Consider the following 10,314-nt stretch of genomic DNA (forward strand, 5'->3'; position numbering starts at 1 on the left):
TGGAGATCAGGTGGTCAGTGGTGAGAGAGATACAGGATGGGTAGAGGAGCTGTAGATACGAGCTCTGTGGAGATCAGGTGGTCAGTGGTGAGAGAGAATACAGGATGGGTAGAGGAGCTGTAGATACGAGCTCTGTGGAGATCAGGTGGTCAGTGGTGAGAGAGATACAGGATGGGTAGAGGAGCTGTAGATAGGAGCTCTGTGGAGATCAGGTGGTCAGTGGTGAGAGAGATACAGGATGGGTAGAGGAGCTGTAGATATGAGCTCTGTGGAGATCAGGTGGTCAGTGGTGAGAGAGATACAGGATGGGTAGAGGAGCTGTAGATAGGAGCTCTGTGGAGATCAGGTGGTCAGTGGTGAGAGAGATACAGGATGGGTAGAGGAGCTGTAGATATGAGCTCTGTGGAGATCAGGTGGTCAGTGGTGAGAGAGAATACAGGATGGGTAGAGGAGCTGTAGATACGAGCTCTGTGGAGATCAGGCGGACAGTGGTGAGAGAGAATACAGGATGGGTAGAGGAGCTGTAGATACGAGCTCTGTGGAGATCAGGTGGTCAGTGGTGAGAGAATACAGGATGGGTAGAGGAGCTGTAGATATGAGCTCTGTGGAGATGAGGTGGTCAGTGGTGAGAGAGAATACAGGATGGGTAGAGGAGCTGTAGATAGGAGCTCTGTGGAGATCAGGTGGTCAGTGGTGAGAGAGATACAGGATGGGTAGAGGAGCTGTAGATACGAGCTCTGTGGAGATCAGGTGGTCAGTGGTGAGAGAGATACAGGATGGGTAGAGGAGCTGTAGATACGAGCTCTGTGGAGATCAGGTGGTCAGTGGTGAGAGAGATACAGGATGGGTAGAGGAGCTGTAGATACGAGCTCTGTGGAGATCAGGTGGTCAGTGGTGAGAGAGAATACAGGATGGGTAGAGGAGCTGTAGATACGAGCTCTGTGGAGATCAGGTGGTCAGTGGTGAGAGAGATACAGGATGGGTAGAGGAGCTGTAGATAGGAGCTCTGTGGAGATCAGGTGGTCAGTGGTGAGAGAGATACAGGATGGGTAGAGGAGCTGTAGATATGAGCTCTGTGGAGATCAGGTGGTCAGTGGTGAGAGAGATACAGGATGGGTAGAGGAGCTGTAGATACGAGCTCTGTGGAGATCAGGTGGTCAGTGGTGAGAGAGATACAGGATGGGTAGAGCAGCTGTAGATATGAGCTCTGTGGAGATCAGGTGGTCAGTGGTGAGAGAGAATACAGTATGGTCTGAGGTTCGATTATAGAGGCTGATACAGATGGATCATCCTTAACAAGGTTCGGTAAGTCATTCCCCAGTTTAAGGGCTGTGTGACTTAAATGTTAATTAAATCCGTCAAATTAACATTTCTGTTAATTTGACGGGTTTTGAGATACACAGCATCCTTTGACCGGAACAGTCTTATTGATGCTTACGGAAACGTAAGATCACTTAGGTGGCTGAGCTGTCTTCGTATGTGAGCACAGACCCTTGAGATGTATGTGGTGTCATATGAGAAGCCAGTGCAGTGAAGCCAGGACGTGGATGATGTGATTGTGCTTCTGTGTTCTAGTCAGATCATTAGAACAATTCAATTCTTTGAACGTTCTAAATCTGCTGTGTTTCTAAGATGTGGAAATGAAACACCAGGCACCCTCTTTCTATGAGAATCAACATTAAGCTCAGGGTGAAACTTTTTGCCGAGTTACTGTACAATACTTTTCACTGTTTGGCTGTTTACTTATCAATAGTGCCTGGAATCTGAAACCATTAGAAAGGTTACAAACAACAGGAGGCCATTCACTCAGTCTAGCTACTGTAGTTAATAATATATCAATCTGGTTTAAATCCTTCTTTAGAAATAAACCCTGTTGTTTTTAAAGAAGCCCAAATATAATGATCAAGAACTCAGTTGGACAGTTGTTGAAGTTGACCCACAGGCCCACAACCGGCTAAAGAGCTGCCCCTTCCTCTGTGTTTCAAACCTACTTCACTCAGTAGTTTAAACTAAGTGTGAAGTATAATGAAGAGGAATGCGTGAAGATACTCTCACTTTTTCTACCAAAGCTATAGTTTTGGAAATCTTTTAAATAATGGTGCTCCTACAGAAATCCTCCAGCTGAGCGATCTGCATAAAAGACCCAAAGAATCTAAAAGCTTCGCAACTCAAGGGCAAAGTACCCATAGATTGTGCCAAAGCTATTTGAATCAAATGCCTTTTTATTATTATTATTTTTAAATTCTTTTTTTAATCCTCCTCGGTGACAAGGGGTGTGGTTCTCACCGCGGGGGGCGGGCATAGTGGATCTTCTGCGGGGCGTGGGGGCGTGGTTTCCATCACCGGGGGCGCCCACTTGGCTGTAATCCTGTTTTGACTGTTTGTTTTTATGTTGCCTTTTTTCTTTGCCGGCAGAGTTTTTCTGGGGGGGCAGAAGCTACAGTATATAAAGAGGGACGGGACGTGTGTGTCGCTCATCTCAGACTGACACCCCGTGTCGCTTTGAGCTGGTAAGTCAACACGGTGTGCGGTTCTGGCTTCAGAGCCGCCGGCCTCTGGGCGCCTGAGAGGAGGCGGTTCGACTGCTCTGAACTTGCCGTTCCGAGATCTGATTCTTATTCTTATTTTATTATTCTTATTAACTCAAAGGAAATTGGGCTGCGTTCTGGCCCGACGAGCCGATTTGTCTCAGATGTGGAAATCGTTTCTTATTCTTATTCTTGAAGCGGTAGCATGAGCTCATTCCTCTTTTGAAACGAAACTGCAAGTATTCAGTGAAAATTAAATACTTATGGGTATGATTTTGACATTTTCACTCTGTACAGACCCCAATATTGCTGTCGTACTCCAACAAGATGAAGTCGCTGGTGTTCCTCGCTGCTGTCCTGCTGCTGTCTCTGAGCTGCGGTGAGTTCGCTCTGTCTCCGAGCTTCATGTGGCTCGGTGTTATTCACAGTGGTCACTCACTACCCCTTTTATCAATACAGCAGGTACTGACAACAGTTCTCCTCTCTCAGGCAGACTGGTCATTTCAGACAGGATCAATGACACTGATCACACAGATAGACTGGTCATTTCAGACAGGATCAATGACACTGATCACACAGACAGACTGGTCATTTCAGACAGGATCAATAACACTGATCTCACAGACAGACTGGTCATTTCAGACAGGATCAATGACACTGATCACACAGATAGACTGGTCATTTCAGACAGGATCAATGACTGTCATTATAAGTTTCAAACAACTTTGAACAGCACTGGGGGAAAATTGGGGGCATTGAACACAAAAACGTTAGTTTTTCCATGGTTTAACGTGTACGCATGCAGTTATCGAGAAGTAAAAGCAGAAATTCCATACTTTTGCCTCATATCAGTCTTTTGATACAATTAAAATTCCATTAGTCAATTCGGTGTCTGAGTACTGAAGGAAACATCACAAACAAGGAAGAAGGGAGAGAGATGAAGCATACTCTTTTAGGGTGCCAGGTGTTGGCAGAAATGAAGTAGAAAGACGCGATTCAGTGATGAGGTGGAGTGATGAGAGAGAGGCCATACCTACCCACCAGACTCTCTCCTCTTGACTCTGTCCCCCTGGCCTGCAGGAGAGGCCCTGAAGTGTTACAGCTGCATGGCTGCGGGAAAGGGTGTGAGGCCTGGCATCTGTGGAAAGATGGAGCAGACGTGCACGGGTGATAACATCATCTGTGTGACTGCGATCTACAGCCAGCCTGTCAGTAAGTCAAGATACTGGGTCTGTCTGCTGGCTTGGTCAGTGTGTCTCTATCACCTAATACAGACAGTGTGTCTCTTTCAGCTAATATAGACAGTGTGTCTCCATCAGCTAATACAGACAGTGTGTCTCTATCAGCTAATACAGGCAGTGTGTGTCTCCATCAGCTAATACAGACAGTGTGTCTCTATCAGCTAATACAGACAGTGTGTCTCTATCAGCTAATACAGACAGTGTGTGTCTCCATCAGCTAATACAGACAGTGTGTCTCTTTCAGCTAATACAGACAGTGTGTCTCCATCAGCTAATACAGACAGTGTGTCTCTATCAGCTAATACAGGCAGTGTGTGTCTCCATCAGCTAATACAGACAGTGTGTCTCTATCAGCTAATACAGACAGTGTGTCTCTATCAGCTAATAAAGACAGTGTGTGTCTCCATCAGCTAATACAGACAGTGTGTCTCTTTCAGCTAATACAGACAGTGTGTCTCTATCAGCTAATACAGACAGTGTGTCTCTATCAGCTAATACAGACAGTGTGTCTCTTTCAGCTAATACAGACAGTGTGTCTCTATCAGCTAATACAGACAGTGTGTGTCTCCATCAGCTAATACAGGCAGTGTGTGTCTTTTAGCTAATCTTCAGAATTTGTCTTCAATATGTCAGTGTATCTGTTTGACACTCCTCGTGTCAGCTGTGTGTGCTGTCTTGAAGGTCAGGGAAATGGCTCAGCCCAGCGAGAGCGCAGTCTAACCACCTCTCTCTGTGTCTCTCTGCAGCGAGTTTAATCCAGAGGTGTGGCAAGCCCTCGGATTGCTCCACCCTGAGCCTGAAAAGCGGCAGTAAAGTCATCTGCTGTAACTCCGACCACTGTAACTGAGCCGTGGCAGGGGGGGCAGGGGCGAGACCCCCCTGGGTTAGGCACGGAGAGTCTCTTGTTTTCCCAGGGGGTCGTTCTTATCTGATTCTGGCGAGTGGCATGAGTGGGAGTAGGGCTGTGGTGCTGTGGAGCCCGTGTGGAGCCCACAGTCCCTGGACACTGTGTCTCTGTCAGACTGCTGTGTGTGGAGCAGACAGCCCCTCCTCTGATGTTAAACTCTCCTGCAATAAACTGGATTGGAATCAACATCACACTCTGACTCCCTCTGTTGTGTGTGTGTGTGCTGAGATGACTGATCGAGATGATTAATTACTCATCACACCTACACATCCAGCTACACATATCTCAGTCTCACCATCAGCTCATGTGGGAGTTTTGACCTGGCAGTGAAGGCACTGAGGGAGAAGGCACTCAGGGCTTTCTACACAATAAGAAGGAGGCTCTTCAACATCAACCCACCAACAAGAATCTGGCACCAAATATTTGAAAGTGTAATCCAACCCATTGCCCTATACGGCAGTGAAGTGTGGGGTCCCCTCACAGACCAGGAGTACACTCAATGGGACAAACACCCCACAGAAACTCTGCACATGGAGATCTGTAGAAACATCGTCCATGTTCAGAGAAAAGCACCTAACAACGGGTGCAGGGCCGAATTAGGCCAGTACCCACTATAAACATACAGAAAAGAGTATGCTAATACAGCACGTTGAATTGGATTGAATTGAATAGAATTGAAAACAGAGAGAAAATTCACAGAGAGCGAGCAACACACTGGGGTCTATTTGGGTAGCTACACAGGGATAGGGTGGCAATTGGGCACAAGTATAACAGGGGTGCGAAACCAGGGAACTATTTACACGAAGCTGGGCGATCTCACCAGACTGTACGCCCGTTTTGCAGTGGGTCAGCCGCACTGGTCAGCGACTCTCCTCGGCCCCGCCCTGGCCACCACTACTCCATTATTATTATTATTATTATTATTATTACTCCCGTCCCGCCCCTCGCCGCGCTCCCCAGCAGCTCTTCGGCCGCAGCGCCAGGCGAGGGCGCTACAATATTGTTCCCGGTGTCTCGAATCCACACGAAGTCCGTGTGATGGTAAACATTATTCTCTCGTTTGCAAAATTTGACATTCACACGCTTAGAGTAAAACAGAATCCGCAAGCTTTAAAGAATGTTCTAACTCATTCAAGCTGTACTCTAATTCACTGAAAATATTAAAAAATAAGACTGGTGAGTTGGTCTACAAAAGTCTTTAAGCACAAACTTACTGAATGTAACCACTAACACCACATAACCTCTGTACTGCGGACAAAGTGTTTTCTTCCCCGTTTCTTCCACTTGTTGCTCCTTGTTGTGTCGTGTTGAGACATCTGTACATTCGTATCTCTAAACCCCTGTTTGTTGCATTTTCCCTTTTCGTATTTAAATAAAAAATCTTTTTTAAAAAACCTCTTTCCTTCGTTTCCTCTGTGGCGCGGTAGTCGTGCGCACATGAACACGCCCGGCGTCATCTCCGGCAGCGAGACCCAGACGTGACGGTGCTGACAGCCCGTGTCTTCATGTGATCAGCCGCTCGCTCACAGGCTGCCGCGCGCACGTCCAGACGCGGTCACGTGTGAACCTGGTTCGCCCGGAGCCCGGAGGCCTGCTGGCGCCCCAGGAGCTCTCTGTGCGCGCGGCCACCGTGACGTGAAGGGACCGGAGGAAAAGGCGAGCTCGTGCGCAGGGGTGAAAGACAGCGAGGGGACGATGGAGTTATGTCACAGTTATGCTGTCTTTTAAACCTCGCCTGTGCGCTTCTCCTGGGCTCGATCCCCTGTTTTTGGTTGCACCTCAGGATGACCTCAGTGCTGCTTGTCTGTGCACCCGCACACTCTATCAGGCAGCAAAGCCAAGTTCCTCTGGCGGTTTCCTTCTCACTGAAGCTTTGTCTTCTCGCACTCTCACAGAGGTTTCTGAACGATCAGTGTGGAAATAAGCAGACGTGTAAATATGTCAGTCTCAAGGCATTCCCACGATCCCTGCTTCTCGTAACTTACAAAGTGATGCACGGAAATCGTTGTCAAAGGGAATTGCAGAAAACAAATGAAATTAAGTAAAAAATAAAAAACAAACGCACTCAATAGCAAGGGAGGTGAGATGAGTCATTAATCATCTCGATCAGTCATCTCAGCACACACACACAACAGAAGGAGTCAGAGTGTGATGTTGATTCCAATCCAGTTTATTGCAGGAGAGTTTAACATCAGAGGAGGGGCTGTCTGCTCCACACACAGCAGTCTGACACAGACACAGTGTCCAGGGACTGTGGGCTCCACACGGGCTCCACAGCACCACAGCCCTACTCCCACTCATGCCACTCGCCAGAATCAGGTAAGAACGACCCCCTGGGACAACAAGAGACTCCCGGTGCCCGACCCAGAGGGGTCTCTCCCCCGCCCCCCCTGCCACGGCTCAGTTACAGAGGTCGGAGCTACAGCAGGTGACTTTACTGCCGCTTCTCGTGCTCAGGGTTGCACAATCCGAGGCCTTGCCACACCTCCGGAGGAAACGCGCTGCAGAGAGACAGAGAGACTTTGTATCTTCTGTGTGTTTGTGTGAACAGGAAAATTACATTTGTCTCCACCGCTCCGGGATACTGAGAGATGCTCGTTAAAGCCTCTTTGTAAGAACATGCAGTTTCTGGGTCATGTTCGCCTTTTAACGCTACACCCGCAACTCTCCTGATTCGGGTATGATATTGGAGACAAATGTCATTTTCCTGTTCACACAAACACAAACAGAAGATACTGCTATTAAATACAAAGTCCACCGCCATCCCACACCCGGGCAAACAGAGGAACGAAACTGCAGAACAGTTCCTCTCGCACCAGCGGCACAGCGCTTGAACTCGGCAGACGGGGTCACTGGAGGTCAAAGTCACCGCGTGTGGTCACGTGATCACCGGACAAACAAGGCGCTATATCTCAGGAACGAGAGCAGCACAAACGCTACTTTCAACGGCACAAACACAGCACTAACGACTGAGGTGGGCTTCATCGTTTGTGCTGTCTGTAGGGGGGCACCTTCACGCAGCTCTCCCATTAACCCCCAGAGAAGCGCAGTGCTTCGCGATCAGCAGGTTTTCACAGCGCAGCGAGTTCGGGTTCCTGCGGTCTCGTCCCCCGCCTCAGGATCGAGCCCGGGTCCCCGGCGTCGCTCGACAGGGGTCCTGCCGGCTGAGTTAGAGAAGACCTCCGTCCGCCCCGGCGGCCAGCATCCCTGTTACGCACAGAGGAGCAGGGGAGCAGAGGGCGGTGGCGTCACCGCGCTGTAACCAGCTCGTACAGCCCGTATGCCGGCAGTTCCTGTTGTATTTAAATCCTACTAGAAATGTAAAGAATCAACAGGCAAGACATACAGTAGACATATCTAAAAAGTATCATTTTCAGCTTTTATACTTGTGAATTCCCCTGGCTATAAAGTGTCTATTCCTGTATCTGTTTTAATATTCTGTCTCCTATTTTATAATAATAACAATAAACTTTATTTTATATAGTGCCTTTAAAGGTGGCTTCTCAAAGCGCTTTACAGGATGACAACAACAATAAATAAAAAGAAATGCACAAGATAAAACACAATTTCAATACACAGAGGAGACCGTGGATGGTGGTACTAAGAAGAGCAGAGGGGTGAAGAATGGAACCAGTTCAGTAAAGGCTTTTCTGAAGAAGAGGGTTTTGAGTCTGGATTAGAAGGAGTTTAGAGAAGGTGACTCTCTGATATCCTTGGGGAGAGAGTTCCAGAGCCTGGGGGCATAACAGGAGAGGACCCTGTCACCCATAGAATGTAGATGGGCTTGGGGGACAGTTAGAAGACCAGAATTAGAAGAGCGAAGGTTGCGAGGTGGGGAGTAGGGCGATAATAGTTCAGACAGGTACTGAGGTGCCAAGCCATGCAGAGCCTTATAGGTGAGCATGAGGATTTTAAAGTCCACACAGAATTTGACCAGAAGCCAGTGCAGGGACTCCAGGACAGGAGTAATGTTATCATTTGCGCTAGACCTGGTCAGGATTCTGGCTGCTGAATTTTGGACATACTGGAGTTTGTTCAAAGTAGATTTAGTGACCCCAGCGAGTAGAGCATTACAGTAGTCAATTCGAGAGAACACAAATGTGTTGATCAGCTTTTCAGCCACAGTTAGTGATAGCATAGGGCGTAGTCTAGACATTTTTCTGAGGTGATAAAAAGATGTTTTGACAGTATGCTGCACATGTGGGTCGAATGTTAAGTCAGAATCGAATATAACCCCAAGGTGCTCAAGTACAGAACCATCTACAGATAGGGTTACAGGACTGGCTTTATGAAGTAGATGGGTGGTACCAATAAGCATGACTTCAGTCTTGTCGCAGTTAAGATGAAGGAAATTTTGAGTCATATAAATTTTTATGTCAGAGATGCAATTAGAATAGAGACAGCCACATCAGTGTCAGGTTTGGTATGGATGTATATTTGAGTATCATCAGCGTAGAAATGAAAGCTGAGGCCATGTCATCTTAAAAGCTGAACAAGAGGGAACATGTAAATGCTGAAAAGCAAGGGGCCCAGTATTGAGCCCTGAGGAACACCAGACTTAACAAGACCAATTTCAGACCTATACCCATTAAGAGACAAATTGACAGCGATCAGTGAGGGAATACGTGAACCAGTTGAGAGCAGTGTCAGAAACTCCAAACACACTCTCAAGATGAGAGAGTAAGATGTTATGGTCAACAGTGTCAAAAGCAGCACTGAGATCAAGAAGGATGAGTATAGAAAGAGAACCAGAATCAGCAGCTATTAGAAGATCGTTGGTGACTTTGACGGGCAGTTTCTGTGCTGTGAAGTTGACGGAAGCCAGATTGGAGGGGTTCGAAAAGGTTGTTTGTCATGAGGTGGTTATGTAACTGAAATGTGACAACACGTTCCAGAATTTTTGCAAGAAAGTGTAAGTTGGAGATGGAGCAAAAATTGTTAAGGTTTTTGTATGCGTGGTGTGTAAATAAAAAAACCTGTTTGTCGGCTGTTCGTTACAATATACTCTCAAGGTGCCATGTGACTCAGACGCACCGCTGAGGAATTCTCCACGGTGAGCCCCCTCTCTCTCTCTGGCGAGGGGCTGTATTTTCTCCGGTGGCGCTCACTGTTCTGTTGAACCCAGCACCCGGGAGCCGGGACCGCAGGAAAGTTCGCTCGAAGTTCGAATACGCAACTGGCCCGTCAGCAGCGTTTTCACCACACCTCCCAGTGCCTCGTGTGTCAGGTACATTGTGAATGTGTTCACAGCCTTCACTTTGTCGTTTTTCTGCCATTTTTTCCTTGACCTCGCACAAATCTTGTGCTGTCAGTGTCTTTTATAAGGGAAACACATGAAGCCTTCAAACTAAACGCAAGTTTAAAGACCGCGACTTGTAAACATTTTCACAAACTTTACATGATCATATCACTGAGCGAATTGTCTTTTTCTGAACCTCAGGTTTCTGATTGATGCGTAATTACGCACAACCTGGAACACTGGGGGACCGCTATGTACACACGTTCACAGTGTGAGAAATACTGCTCGATACGGGTTCATGTGAACAGCCCGTATATGACCATAGGAACGCAGAACAGCACAGAAACAATCTCAAAGTAGGCTCCAGTTGTCCAGACTGTAAGCATGGGGATAATACTT

At 47.4% G+C, this 10,314-nt stretch overlaps 1 long non-coding RNA gene across 1 annotated transcript; it reads left to right on the plus strand.

The window, feature by feature from the left end:
• Positions 1-2,496: 2,496 nt before the first annotated feature.
• On the plus strand, positions 2,497-4,867 carry LOC148834144 (uncharacterized). The gene is made up of 4 exons (XR_016091075.1): positions 2,497-2,510; positions 2,826-2,907; positions 3,609-3,740; positions 4,516-4,867. It is a non-coding gene; the product is annotated as an uncharacterized LOC148834144 (long non-coding RNA).
• Positions 4,868-10,314: the final 5,447 nt, after the last annotated feature.

This window comes from Atractosteus spatula, chromosome 5 (genome assembly GCF_055471065.1).
Source record: "Atractosteus spatula isolate fAtrSpa1 chromosome 5, fAtrSpa1.hap1, whole genome shotgun sequence".
Lineage (NCBI taxonomy): Eukaryota > Metazoa > Chordata > Actinopteri > Semionotiformes > Lepisosteidae > Atractosteus > Atractosteus spatula.